We start from the raw sequence: 15,798 nt of genomic DNA on the forward strand, positions 1-15,798 counted from the left end.
GGTAACCAATTTTTCTTTTTTTTTAACTTTTGTTTTGTTTCAATATAGTTAAAAATCATAGTAGAAAACAACCTATTTAAAAAGCATAGAAACTGGTCATCGCCTTTGGAGTCTAAACCCAAGAAAGGCTGATTTTTTTCAAGCTAACCTATGCCATGGTAAGGTATCAACTCATTTCAGAAGTTTTATGTGGCCTATAAATGTCTATGACTTCTGTGAAGAGGTTTTTTATTTACCATTGTTAGACCTCGGAAGTTGCAATTTGGGTTTAGATGTCAATATTTGTCAGCAAAGCACAAAACTTCATCTGGAGAAATAGAGCATGAAATCACTTTCTCACCCTGCTTCTGTGCATCATACCTAACAACACTGAAACTTTAAAAAAAAAAATCCACACCAGTACTAAAGTGGTGTAAAAATAAATTGTCAGATTATTTTCTCAACTCAAAATCAAATCCAGAAGTATACACACTTTCATAGGCAGCTAGAAATCTGAACATTTCGTTGCAATTGCTGCAATACCTTTACCTTTCATTTTTCATAATCGAAACCAAAAGCTAAAAGAACCTCTAAGTCTCACCTTTGCATAGAAATAGAGAAGCAGAGGGACCTTCCTAAGTACTCTTCCTCTTCCCAGGCTGTAAAACTGTTATCTTCAACCTTTAGAGGATATGAGACTGACTTCCCAAAGGCATCCCTGAGGTTGGTCTGCAATTAGAGGTGAAAGGTGCAAGTGAAGGGTGGACGGGAGCAACCTTGCTGATCTGGCAGGCTGCACATGTACCCAGAGAAGGCCTGTCTTAGCTTACTCCCTTATGTGAACATCACAATATATGGAAAAGTCACAGTTCAATGCTGTCTTGCTTCTGGTTCTTATTGAGGGCTTCAGATCAACTCTGTGGTGTTTTATGAAAAAAGAAACCAGCAACAACAAAACTTAACCAGTAAAGAAATGTAACTACTCAAAGAAATCTATTGCACTTAAAGAAGACCTAAACTCTTATGTAGTAATAGAAGCTACTTAAAGGTTTTTAGAATTCTAGGAAGTATTTTACATAAAAAAAGAAAGGGGGGGGGAGGGGGGAAGTCTCAAACCAAGGCTCCTGCCACCCTATTAGAAACTTGTACAATTAAATGTATAAATTTAAATTACTAGCTATGTGTTGGAGGGGTGGAAACAAAAAAAATTAAATTGGTTGAAGCTTCTACATTTGTAGCTGCTCATTCAGGCCTTTGGCTGGCACAGTTGATTAAGAGAATGATTTATCAGTCAAATGGCAGCTCTGTTCTTGTCTGCTGCTTTCTGTTCAAGCTTCCTCTGTCCTGTCTTCATCCTTTAATCCTTCGCTTCTTCTCTGTTTACCCTGCTCTATCTTTTTTGTTATTATTGAAGGGGAAAAAAATAAAGTAGGTTTTAATCTTTACCTCATGTTTCCCTCAAGGTAGAGAGGGAAATGATTGTCAAAAAGGGATAGAGACTGGATACTGTGGTTAGCTGGTAATTCTTGTTACCTGCGCCAGAGATGGAGCCATAATTGTGATCGCCTATTGCCTAGAAGAAGGGTATAAAATTATAGGTCTTCCTTCCCTGATGCCTTTTTCATCCTTGAACAGACTGCTTTAGTCACTAGGGTTTTCAGGCTGAACCCATCCTGAATATTTAATTCGTGTTTAAAGAGGGAAGCTCTCTCACTGTTGTAAACAGAGCTAACATTTTTGTGGGGTTGAAACTTAAGGTGTTCACACACTGCTGCAAATCCCTAATGTAACTTCAAAGTTGTAAATTTTGAAGGAGCCGAAAAGATAAACACAGGAGGAGTTGATATGACAAAATTCAGGCTCTTTGCACTGGATCATTAAGCACAATTAGTTGCACCACCCTTGTTACAAGGCAATAAGAGTAAGCAGTACAGATGTAATAAAAGACAGTACATCGTTGATAACCAATCTACATTCAGCTTACTACCACCTGTAAATGCAAGCAATATGTTTCTTTTAAACAGGCCTGGAAAGTGGCTCCCAGGATACCTTTAGGGAATGTGTACTTTTTGAACTAATTAATCACTGGATGTCATCACTGCTCCACTCCACTGCATATGAAACAGCAGTTCTCTGGCACTTAAAAATCTGAGGCAGAAGGAGGTTCAAGTGAAAGAGTTTAAGGGAAATATAACTTCAGTGCAAGAGAGATTAGCAGAAGTTAATTCCAAATGAAAATGGGCAATTTATCAGTGTAGCTTTTTTGTATTATGGATGAGTTTCCTTCATTATTTGCATTATTTTAATGCATATCAACTGAGAAGTTTTTCCTTTTTTCCTTTGTAGTAACATATTAAGTGAATGCTCTTTTGGCAAAAATGGGCATGACAGGCATGTATTACAGAAATAAAGGCTGTTTAAGCTCTCTGCTTTATAGTGAAGAAAGGCAACTTTTTTTTCTTTTTTTTTTCCCAAATACGGGTGTTTTTTGTCATATGTACAAACAGAAGCAGGACACCAAAGCATGAATTTTCACTAGTGACCTTAAGGCAGAATATGAACCAAGGTCCCCAGAGGGGAAAGGCTAATGCACCAACCTACTGCACCACCAAGTCCCCTTCACTTTCCAATTATCACAGAACCTCTCCCACTGCTGTGACATTCTCCCTGCCACATAGGTCAAAAAGTGAGTTACTGTCAAAAGCGATTCATCTATCAGCTGGCTCAGGAATTCTATAGAATAAAATGACCGGTGCTTTTCCCGCGTATGGCTGCAATACTACACATTTACTTTCAGGCTTCTTATATCTGAAATCATGACAGCTTTTTCATTCATACAGTATCATGTCATATCAGATTTAGAGACATCTTGTAAGAGGAAAAAACCTCACTGGTATCTCTTTCATAATAAAGTTCGGGTTTATAGTTACTACAAAACAAAGACCTCTGCTCAAATAGCTTTATTTCTAATCCATAGAATGATGTATGAGAGGTCTGGTTTTATATATACAGCCATACTACAAAAGTGATCCAAATATATTTTTGGTTTTTTTTCTAGCATGTATTTTTATTATGAAAAAAGTAAGCTGCTTACAAAGTCAGAAAAGTAACTTAAAACACTTAAAACTCAAAATGCTATGATATTTCACACACCCCACAAATGTCCCATGTTCTGCACCTCATAAAAAAAAATATCAAGTGACCCTATGCAATGTTCACAGGAGTAGTTTATTTGTTCCTGTATCTCTCATGCCCGGAATAAAACCACTTTTTTCAAACCTAGCAGATTTACTATGTTGAAAAGTCATTTTTCCAAACACTCTTTTAATAGTATGAAATTTCTCTTCCTTGAAGGATTTAATAATTTAGTACTGCAGATTAAACAACACTGAGTGGTTTCAACCTGTGAACCCTTTTTGCTCTGTTTTTAAGGTTATTGGCTTCATTTTGCCTCAAATTGTCACACAAGCTTACTAAAGATGCTAAATATTTATGAAGTTCTTGGCCTCAATGGTATGAATCAGTGAGTTGAAAATTAGATATTTAACAGATTAATCAAAGTCTCCATTTTATACTAACAGTTAGCTGCAGTTATGTCGGTGTTTAAAGACTTTCTTTTCTCCTGAACTTCTACTTTTCAGCTCTGCTCTTGTTGCAAGTCCAGGAAAAAAGAACAAATACAAACAAAAAACCCTCTTACGTTATTTCACAGTACTTTAATACAGTTGCTCATTCTGACTGTTTTGTAAATGAGGTCTGTAAGTCAGGATCCCCCACTAAAAATTCACCTCTAACTTCAAAAAATTCCACCCAGGGCTCTGCCAGCTTCATTGATCCTACTGCAGTTGTACCACTGCTGTGTCATCACTTCCCTGCCAATCCTCTGCATTTGCTTCACACAGACGTAGTGCGCATAAAACAGTTAGAAAAGTATTCACTTCCCTTTTTCCTAAATATCTGCTCAAAACTAAATCCTATAAATTTGCCAGGGATTGGTTATATAGACCAATTTTATGTTGTACCACTTCACCTTTATAAGAGATTCTGAGGGTAAGTTATTTCCTAATACCTGTTCTTCAGACATCAGGCTAATAACTAATGAAATGTTGCTAAAAGAAAACAGCTAGCAGAATGCCTATGAATTTTTACTTCATTAAAAATCTTGGCATATTATTGCCTTTTAACAGATTTACTAGAAAAATTCTAATTAAAAAGTTTCAATAATGAAACTGAGGTAGAGTTTTCCCTTTCTTTATGGAACCTATCCTTCAAAAGTCGTGAATTAAACAAGCCTCTGAACAAAAGAAACAAGATTCTAGTTTATTATTACTATCAGAGAATAAAAATAAATGCAGTTCTTCATATTCAAGATACAGTACAAGGAAGTGTCTCACACAAGATCTCAGAATTTAGTTGCCCTTCATATTAATCACTCTTGAACCAAAATTATTCTTACATTATTATTTAATAGCATTTTCCTACATTCTATATATAAATTTCAGGCATTTACTTTTATTTAATGGCTTCATATTATGTAAAGTTGATATATCAATCTTTAAATTACAATACTTTTAAGGAAACCTTAATTATTATATTTGGTTTACATATATAATCAAAAATGCACTGCAAATGGTGATTCACAAAAGAAAGAAAAGGAATAATTGCATGGACTAAAATACCATACCAAAGACCTCAGATGCAATTTCCTTAAAAAGAATTTAAAAATCACAGTCTCTTGCTTTAAAATAGATAATGCTACTGTTTTGGTCTGTGAAAAAGTATGCTGTAATTAGCTAGTACTACACAGTAAAATGATTTTTCAAAGAAGTTCCAAAAGCTACTTTTTTTTTTTTTTTTTTTAATCAGCTGAAATATGTAGATAATACGCTGGTTTGATTGCCTATAATATTTAGTCTTCATCAGCTGCAAAAAGATTTTCTGTGATTTAGCATACCTAGAATTTCAGCTAACAACATGGAGTTTCTTTGGAAGAAGGAAAACATTTTAAAATAGCAATTACCACTATAATTGCAAATAGCTGAAAGTTTTTTAATTTTTGATAGTCTGATTCTAGGCTTGATTTGCAAGATCATTTTTGATTGCATTCCTCTGTGAATCTTCTTGTTGACTTGCATGCTTTTCTTGTGTTTCTTTTTTTTATTATTACCTATAGCATTGGTAGAAACTCATCTAAAAACTGGGGAAACAGTAGGTCAAAAGAATCAGGAAGGGCGAAGGTAAAGGTGTTTGTGAGTCTTTCACATGGGTAACCCATCTTCTTTCAAAATGCCTGCAGAACATATTCCAAAGGGTTCTTCTAAGCAGATTTTATAGAGGAGTGACTTTACAAAATATTTTTAGTTGGAATGAACTCATACAAAAATATTAACAATTGTCCTAATAAATTCCTTTTAACTGCTATTCTTTATCTCATTTCACTTCAGCCGTTAAACTAAAAAACAACCAGATCACCAGATCAGTCTTCCTCCTGTCTTCTTCTAATTCAAATTAACACAGCTCTTCCTCAGGTTGAATGTTCATAGTCCTAAATGCATATGGTATGGCCATACATAACTCTTCTTTGATCAGGTTTTCAGAAAATCTGATTGCTTTGTACCATCAATTGCATTGGTGAGAACCATAGTAACGACAATCAGGAGAAGTGGGTCTGTGAAATGTTTCACACTATTTTGAAAGTACTTCTGTATCGCTAGTGCCATCCAGTTTGGAAAACCCTTTCTTACTTGATAGTACTTTATGCATTTGGTTTTTTTACTTCTCAGAGCATGTAACTATTGATGCTGCGTTGTATTGCACATGATTACACATGGAAAAATCTTCACCTATGACAGTCTTAAGTTGCTGCTTTAACACTGATACACACAATTTTAAAGAAGCCATTGAGAAAGTGTAGCTAAAATATGGATGGCTATGTGAATCATTTCCTTCCATTCATCACAATCATAAAGGACGGAATCAGTTATTAAACATAATGAGTAAAATTCATTATTAGTAAAGCAATACAACAATTTAGCAAGAACAACTGACTATTGTCAGTGTTCATAATATGGATTACAGAATAATATCAATATACATATATAATTTACACTATATTTTACAACAGTTCAGTATTTAATAACCATGAAGAGACTGAGGAAAATCGGAATGACTAAGGGCATGTCAAAGACAAAGATGAAAGTGTTTTGAGATGCATGGTCTGATGAGTCATCTCTTATGACTGGACAGATTCTAAACAAATTGCTTTCACACTCCCTTTTAAATTCTGGTTTTTTGAGCACATTCATATTTTTATATATTTGCCCTTCAGACATTGCAGGATTGTCTGATGGAGTAAGAGAAATGGCATCTTCCAGAAAGTGAAGTTTCAGTGTCAATTTATTAATTATTTTCCTACTTCCTTTTGTAAAATTTCATGTGAGTGCAATTAAAAAGATGAGGAAAGTTTTTTTTTTTTTAATTGCCTCACCTTCAGATTTGTAGGCTGCATGTGAAGGATTGAAAATCAGTTCTTTGTTTACCCTTACCTGCAAGGACAGGAATTTCGAAATTTTTAAGTTGGTATTCACAAATTTGAACAAATAGCTCTACTCTCAGTTATATTTTATGACTGCATTTAGTATTTGTCCAAAAAAACATAACTAAGAAAAAAAAAAGAGACTGAGAATATCCCACTTGTTCGGAAAGTAAGGCCATTATGAGCTAGATATGGTAATTATTATCTTCAGGGTTATGAAATGTACTGAGCATATGGCAATTTACATTTACTTAATTACATGTAGACTTAATTAATTGGTAGATTTACCTGTACATTTACTAACATTTTCTCTCCTTTAAAAACAAATTTTACAAAAGCATGTTAAGTGTTAGCATTAGAGCACAATAGAAATATGTTCTTTGATAGGAAAAAAATGCCAGTAGGGTGTGCTTCTTACAACTACATGTATTTCTAAAAATTCAAAGGAGCAGTTTAAGAGACCTAAATAGTTTACCAACTGGCAATGGACATTTATGGAAGGACTTTCAAGGATCAGACATTTTCTGAACTGTCACTTTTAAATGTCTGAAAATAGGTATTTTAGGATTGGGCTGGTGTAAAATGCCCGGAACATAGGCTCTTAGTGGAGTGTGCTGCCTCTCACCAATTTGTTTTGGCAGAAATAAAAGATCATTCACCAAAAGGCTGAAAAAGACTCCGCTGAATATGCCTAAAATCATAGGAGTTACATAAAAGTGGCAACCTTTCCTATAAAAATAGCTTACACATTTCTACCAATTTCATCAGTTACAACTTAATGTAATAGGACTAGCGCAGTATGTTTAAGGATTACTAACCTGGATAATTCTATACATGCTCATGAACAGATCACCACTTGCTTTTTTTTTTTTTTTTTAAAAAAAAGGGGGGCAGTAATAAAGTCATCTTTTTCCAGCAACATTTCCAGTGAACCCCAAATATGATTTTCTGCTGCTTTATTCATTCATGAAAAGCTTATAAACTTTACCTGAAAGCATGCTGCAGTCATACATGATTTGCCTTTTCTAGTCTCCTGTATCTATCTGGTTTTCAGTATTTTCCTCTTTTGATTTCATAATATTACATAGTCTTATTGTAGTGTATATGAATATACAGTCCCTAGTAAAATGGGGTCCAAATGACAGCGCAAGATTCATACTATATAATAAAAAGAGCAGTGACACCAGTAACACCACAGAGCCCTCAGTATGAACTCTGAATTCCTGCTTTCCCTGGAAAAGGTGCACTGTATCAACTTTAACAACGTGAGAGATGCATTCCATTAGTAAATCCTCACCATGGACAACTACATACAATTAATTCACCAACCAATTACAAAACCGGGCAATTTTCCAACTCCTTTACCTGCAGACCAAGCCAGTGACACAGTCACCTTAGCTCCTTTCACAAAGCAGATCTTTGTAACACCTCACATATGGAGTAAGGCAACTGAAATCCTGTAATTTTAATAACATCCAATCTGCCTGTCAAATCAAACTATTGTCTCAATGACAAGTAATAAAGGCAGCTTGAACACACTGTGAGTCAGGAGTAATAATTGATCTCTTAAATATTTTTTCCCATGCTATGAACCTTACGCTTCAAACAGGCGTATCCCAACTATACTTCGGAAAGCTCAGGCACAGCCACTTCAAAGCGTGGTGATGGCAACATAGTTATGCTATAAGTAAGTCCAGTTCTTATAAGTTTCCTCAGTATTCCACACCAATGCATTTTATTAATGTGATTAAATCACGTGTTTTACAATGCAAAGTTGTAGGTGAATTTGTATTTCGGTTAGTAACAGTTTGGATGCAGATACAGTATCAAAAGGGTAGACATAACTTCGAATAATTCAAAGGGGAAATGCTCACGTCATCTTTTGACCTTCCCAAAAAACCTCCCTCTGTTTTCATCATCCCATTTTCTATGAGATGTCACAGATGTTTGCATACGCATTTTTATATGTCCATTTCAATGAAGGAAATTTATGTCTAAACTTCTGTAAAAAACTATTAGTCTTTATACGCTTTTTTCATATTTTCTTCCAGAAGCTGTTTCTTTTCCTGAAATTCTTAGGCAGTTCATAATGTGATTTATAATTTTCTTCTATAAATTATGTCTCTTCCAGACATGAATGTGAAAGACACAGAAATTAGTAATTTTTATTACAGACCTGTTTCTTTCTAATATAGGAGAAAGATACATTGTTTGCCAAAAGCCAACATTAAAAATAGTTTTAAAGGTAAGGGAAAAGCTTGCCAGCAGGTTTGTAAAAAAAAAAAAAAAATCTTCTTAGGTGAATTATTTCTTTGCTGGTCTTTAGCACAGGTTCTGAATAGTCTCCTGCATATTCACTCCTGTCCTTCCCAAACAAAACTGAGCCTGAGATCAATCATTTTTTTTAGTAGTTAAGAATAAGATGAAACTTAAAAATGCCATGAAAACAAGAGGAGTTTGTAGTGAACAGAATGTGGTGCAGCTTTCTTTAGGCAGAATTACAAATCAAATAAGAAAATATATTTTTCTACCTGAATAAAAAAAACAGACATCCACTCTCATCTCTATCACCTCTAATGTGCATTCATAAGTAAAGCAGTCAAGATTGTTCTTATGCTAAATAAAAATGTAATTTAAAGTGATAATTTATATCAGCAAGCATATTTAGATAAAATAAAAAGAAAGAGTAAGATTTACAAACCAATTGAGGCATCTGAAGTGGGACTTTGGTTGAATACTGGTATGTAAATTGAAGACATAAAAAGACATACATAAACACATAAGCTTTTATCGCTAATATTCCCATGTTGCCTAGTCTTCTGCTTATGCACATGTCTAAAACTACACCAGGCAATTCAAGGCTGAGGGTTCAACACCTAAACCTGACCGAGACTCTCAGCCTAAGCAGTTCCCTGATGTATTTTCACTGGAGCGTACAAGCTTCCTTACCACGCACTGCAGAGAGAGCCTTGGCACCTGACCCGCAGGGATACTGGTTCCCACTCAAGCTCTCCACATATTAAGAGTATGCAACACGGAGAGTCACATAATGCAAGTTATTTTACAGCTCCAACTCCCTGAATAAACCCTTATGCACACATATTTAAACAACCCTAAAAGCCTTCGACACAGCAATCATGGGAGATTCTCTCTAAAATAGCAAACTGAGAGTTACAGTGTTTGCACTTCACTCATTAATACCATCCGTTAATTTGTAGATGTGTTTATTGATGTGCCATTATCAACATATCCTATATTCATAGACAATAAAAATACCATTTAGGTGTAATGGGAATGGCATATTTACAGGATATGCATTAACTATTGAGGAAAAAAAATACTATTACTGACACAATTCCCAAACACCACCTCAAAAGGCACTATCAGCTGGCATACATATGCAAACAAGTTCAAACAGATTTCACATCGCTAATACGGAACTAGTTTATCCCGCAAATACACAGTGTCCCCTGCTGTGATGAAAGGAGACATACCCAACATATTAAAGGTATGCCGAACAAAGAAAGAGATTTTAGGAAAAGACCCAATTGTTATAAAAGTACAATGCTAAAACATGCACTCCACAGCACCGATGACTACCGATCAAAGAAACACAGCCTTGATATTTAACTGCACCCTCAATTTGATATTGAAACAAAAATGTATAAGAAAAAGGAATCAGTGTCATATACTGAAAATTACATTATTTGTTGTGGAAGGCAATTATCAAAAGTTCAACAACCAGGATTTTCATAACCAGCTTCAGTCATTTCATAATATGCCAATATGCAACTTGGCTACAAGTATATACCCCCACTAGAAAAACAGAACTTCAGCTCTTTCTGCTGAATTAATGTTGATGTAAACACTAATAAACTTAACTTTGGTTAAGGAGATGTGTTGAAAGATCAGCTGATAGTGTTCATCAACCTAACATTACTAGGAAACATTTTATGGGCAGACAGAAAAAAATTATTTTAGTTTTCAAAATATCATCCTATTGAAATAATCAGAAAAAGCCCTACCTTGATTTACTCAACAAACTGAAAAATTCATATACCTATATTCAGTTAGAATACTCCAAATGCTTCTATATCGATTTTGCAACTTTTAGTATAAATTAACTAATAAAAATTACTAAAAGTTTTTTAAAGCTATTCTTCAAAAAAAACCTTTCACTTTTAAAAATTTCTTTTTTATAATTGCAAAAGTGTCAAAACATCATTTTCCAAATTAAATTAGGGATCTTCTAATACTGACCCATACTAATGCCCCTTCTAATTTCAAAGCATGAATTATTTCTATTGAAAAACAATTTTGATGGAGAACACCAAATCAAGTTCTACCACCTGCTCTTCGGAGGCTGAGAATAAATTTTAATTGTATAGCTCAATGTGTTAATACCTTTCTTTAAAAAGTTATTAATTTTCATAGAACTAATAAGCCACCAAGAGCTATCAGTAATATTTTTCAATTTAAAAAACACTTGTTCCATTCCATTATTTTTCATTTTTTATATTTCAATTTAGAAAAACATCTTGAAAAATCAGTATATTTACCACATCTGTAGAAATTCTACATGTTAATTTGTGCATACTAAACCTTTTGAAAGCATCCAGCTCAAATTTTTCAACTTATTTATAGCTGACTCTTTGCCCTTGTTTTTCCTATTCTCTGCAGCACTGTAGTCCTTTTGAAGAAAAGAGCTGAAGCTAGAGAAATATGCTCATTATCAAATACCTTAAGCATTATATATCTGAGTATCTATAAAGCATAAGAAGCCAAACGGAAACTATCCTTGAAAACAAATCAATCTAATTAATTAATTGAAGATAAGTCTCTACACAGATGTTCAAGAAGTTCAAGTAGTGAGAGGAGCATGACACATAGGGAACAGCAGCTGTCTTCTTGCTCATCTTGCTTTCTCGGGGGTTGTGTTATTGTTTCTATTCCACGTTTTCAGACTTGTGCAGTTTTGCCAGTTCTGACAGTCATATCTGATTTTTGGTTTTGCCTCAGCAAAACCATGGAAGCCCTGAGTAATCTTCTTCCCCAGTTCCCTGCAAGGGCCTGTTCCTTGCTGCCTGGTGACACCCATGGTGGTCTCCTTACCTGCGTCATGTGAGGGGTCTGCTCAGGCAGCGCTGCCTCAGCAGCTGCTCCTGCCTCCTCAGGGAAACGTCAGGAGGAGTATATTGATTCAGGTAATTCATTTTTAGGATAGTAAATTATTTTAATGGAGGAAAGATTTGTCATGATATGCATGCTCAGTCTGATTGGGGAATGGATTAAGGCCCCATTATGAAAAATAGAGTGCTTTCAAAGAAACCTTTCTTTTAAAATAGCATGATACCGTTCAGAAGGTGTGGATGACAAGGCTTTCCCTTGGCAAGAGCAATGATTTCATTACACACTATCACTAACAGCTCTGTTTTCCTATGAACAAGAAAAGGACACATTTGCAGCTTTAGAATATAACATAAACTAATTGCAGGAAGATCATGCCAGACTAAACCAATAGATTTATTTTCATAAGATAACTCATATGCTTGATGAAATATCTATCTTGATTTCAGCGAGGTATTTCATACAATGCCACATGTGAAAAGGTTAGTTAAAGTTGAAACTACATAAGCTAGCAGTGAAATTGAAAGGTAGATAAGGAATTAGCTAAAGAAGAAATGGCAGTAAGTTTTCTGAAAGGTAAAATGTCAGGCTGAGAGGTAGTTAACAACCAAGAGGCAAATTTTGGCACAAAAATTATTTATAAATTCAGAATGAAAAAATTAGAATGGAAAAGTAAATAAGTTTCTAGAAGAAAGTCCAAGAAAAGATTTCTATCAGGAAAAGCAAAAGCTTCTAAGATGGAGTCTGCTAAGCTTATGATGCTAAGACAAGAAACTTGGAGATGAAGAGGGTCCCTGTTGGTTCTGGGTTTCAAAATTTCTTACCTCTTACATCCTTTTACGAAATTCTGTTATCTTAGCCATCAGTGTACCACCACATTCTGTGTGTAGCCCATGCTTTGTCAAGGCACATGTATCTCCTGAATTACCCTTTTTGAATTACTCAAACTATTATTCTTAGGACTTATCACTCATGACCTCTGTGATAAGGTCCCTCACCCTCAAAAGCCCATTTAAGCCATTTTCACTGAAAAAGTAATCAATGCATTTCTCTGCTACCTCTAGCTTTACTGTTGTGGCTTCTCTCATTCTTATTAGTTGCCTTGCTCAATTCTTCACCATTTCTTCCTGCTTTTCTGTTTTTTCTTAATAGTCATTAAATCTTGTTAACACTGTTTTTCTTAGCAAATATGAGGAATGCAAATAGCAACGATTCATTCTTTTGCATGCATTACCTGCCAGATTCACAGTTCAACTTTGCTTTTAGAAATTATCTTGTCTAAACCACCTATATCAATACTACAGATTTTGGAGAAACTAAATAAAACAGAATTATATTTAAGCTTTTCTCCTTTGTCCTCAACAACTTGGAAAAAAATGCACTAAAAATGTAGTGTATCATAGAATTAGGGAGTAAATATTCTGGTATTGTTCTTTCCATTTACATGTTCTGGGTTTATCTGAAGTTCATCATGCCTATTTCTGGACTTACTGTATATGGGTAAGACATGTATAATCAACCCTTAAACCAAATTTCTTTCCTTCTCTGTGTGTAGGTGTTCTGCAAGCAGCTGTTCTGCCTGTGAACTAAAAATTAAAAAATATCCTTACCTTTTAGGTGGATCTGTGATAAGCTTCGCTCTGCTGGAAATTGCTCTCATATACATCATGCACAAGCCTTACAGGCTAGGAGACCAGTACCTAATAAAAAATTCAAAGTCACTGCACGTAATAGGTAATGAAGTGCTGGTTCTAGGCAGCAGCACAGGAACTTCAGGTGTTTGCTTAATATTCACTAAGCATATTCCTAAATAGTCCATGCACATTTTTAAAAATTTCTTTCACATAATGCTGCACCTTTTTAGATACTATAAAAGACACTTGTTCATAATATCCACTAAGTAGCTGGGCCTGGGGAAAAGGTATCATTTGCACAAAAGAATTAGAAAGACATTTAGCAGAAAATGACATCTCTTTGAATACAGCATTCCAGTAAAATACTATAAGAACTTAGGCAAAGCAAGTTAATGTTTGCATTACTTATATTTCATTTGCAAAAAAGAATCTGAATTATTAATTTAAACATATTTAAGGCCTAAATAGCATAGACAGGAACACATGAACAAGTAATGATCATATACATACATTAAAAAATGTACTGTAGTTATTGAGCTTTTGAATTAGTAAAATAACATACATGAATAAAATAAAATTACTCTTGTTTTTAACTTCTTTTTTCTCTTCCTACATTACCAGAGTCACTTAGTTTTCACAGATTTTTGCCACTCGGCTTTCATATACTGTCATTTTAATGGATTTGTAGGTACAAAAAATTAAAAAGTGATGAAAGAAGTAAAATTATATAATAGGAAAACCATAGCATGAAAGAAATTGAGGTATGTTGAGATTACCAGCTCTCAAGACCAATAAAATCTTAACACATGGCTCAAAATTTTAAAATCCTTTAAATTGGTCATCCAGTTTTACAAAAATATAAGTTGTTTTGGCTTACAAAAGAGAAAGTCCACAGAGATTTTTACATAAAATAGCTTGCTGACAAAATTATTTTAAAACATTGAAAAATAGTATGTAAAAATGTAGGCTGAATCTGTCATTCTAACTCCACCAGGACAGTCCCTTCCTTAGTAAGAAAGCTTCTAACATCAGTAAGTCTACTTAGCAGCCTGTGAACAACGTGGCAGAACATAGCCCTAAATTATCTTTAGAACCACATGTAGTGTACACCTTCTTTCTTCGTAATCCACACTACAGTGTACAGTAGAAACAGACAGGCATAATTCTGTTCCCCTCACACAAAACTCTGAGATCCAGGAACTATCTGCCTCCCCCCCAAAACACACTGGACCTTCTTGTCATTTTACTGCCTTCTTGTATAAGTAATAAATCTAATGCAACACACAAATGTGTGTCTGTGTGTGTGCATGTGGCCATATGTTTGTGTAAACCTCGAGTGGGAGAAAACACTACAGCAAAGGAACACAAGAGTGGAATTGATTTGCCTTACAAATATTCAGGCAACAGATTAACTGCTCTTAAACTCTTGGATTACTTTCCAATGTCCAATACTATTCCTTACTTCTTCCCAAGGAAGAGGAAAGAATTGCCTGTTTTTCATGAGAGGTAGGACCTTGAAAGACAGGTAATGGCCATTCTGCTGTACAATCATATTACCACAAACTGTGAAAACTTGATATTTAAGTTGAACAATAATTTCAGGGATGTGGATTTTAAAAAATGGTTATGTTCCTTCATCTTACTATGACATCTTTCTGTGGTAAGATAAACCTGATGTATACACATGTAACATTCATACAGAAGAAATGCTATAAGGGAGAAAAACGGGAGAAAAGGCAACATCTCCATCAATAAGCAAACATGGGCCAGGCACAAGACATATACCCAAACCAGTTCAGATGCAGGTAGAGTACAATGGTAAGTGTATTTTTGCATGCCCGTTTAAATTCTGTAAGCCTCCATAAATGCAGTTATCATTACCATTGTTGCCTTATCATTCTCAGTGATTGCTCTCTTTCAGTCAAGTACAAAGGCAGGCTGAATATAAATGTTTTGTCATAAAACTGCTATTCAAACAATAAAAAGGGTTATAATAGTACTAAAAAAATCACCCCCAGGGCTGCAGCACAGACTGGTACTATGCATATTGAGGCAGCACAAAGCAGTGCTAGTCACATACTTCTACCCATAGGACCCTTCCACTGCATCTGTACTTAATATCAGCATGTTGCCAAAAGTGATCCAGGTATTATCAGGTAGTCAAGATATACAGAATATTTTGGAATCTCACTCAATAAGATGAACACAGTTTAATATTATTGCATATTTGTATTGAATTCAGCAAATATCAACAAATTTAGCTTAAGGATTTGTCTTTAATTTTTAAAAAGAAAACTGCTTCAATTATGTTTTCTGCCTTTATCCAAAAATGCTTTTGTTGATCCCAGGTCTAGCCACGTAGTGCCACCCAGGGGCCAACTGCAACATGGTTCAACACAGCCATCTTGACAAATAGCCTCAAAAAAGCATTATGCAATACATCCCAGACCGGCTTCTGCACAGGCTTGAGTATTCTTTTTAAAATGTCTTAAAGGCTTTGGTATCCTTTTTTGTAGCATAGAG

The 15,798-nt window shown here is 34.8% G+C and overlaps 1 long non-coding RNA gene across 1 annotated transcript in view; it reads right to left on the reverse strand.

The window, feature by feature from the left end:
* Positions 1 to 13,343, reverse strand: part of LOC130151665 (uncharacterized) — a 103,584-nt gene extending 90,241 nt beyond the window's left edge. The window contains exon 1 of the long non-coding RNA XR_008822664.1: positions 13,252 to 13,343. This is a non-coding gene — a long non-coding RNA (uncharacterized LOC130151665). The remainder of the gene's footprint in view (positions 1 to 13,251) is intronic.
* Positions 13,344 to 15,798: the final 2,455 nt, after the last annotated feature.

Source organism: Falco biarmicus, chromosome 6, assembly GCF_023638135.1.
Source record: "Falco biarmicus isolate bFalBia1 chromosome 6, bFalBia1.pri, whole genome shotgun sequence".
In the NCBI taxonomy this organism is placed as follows: Eukaryota; Metazoa; Chordata; class Aves; order Falconiformes; family Falconidae; genus Falco; species Falco biarmicus.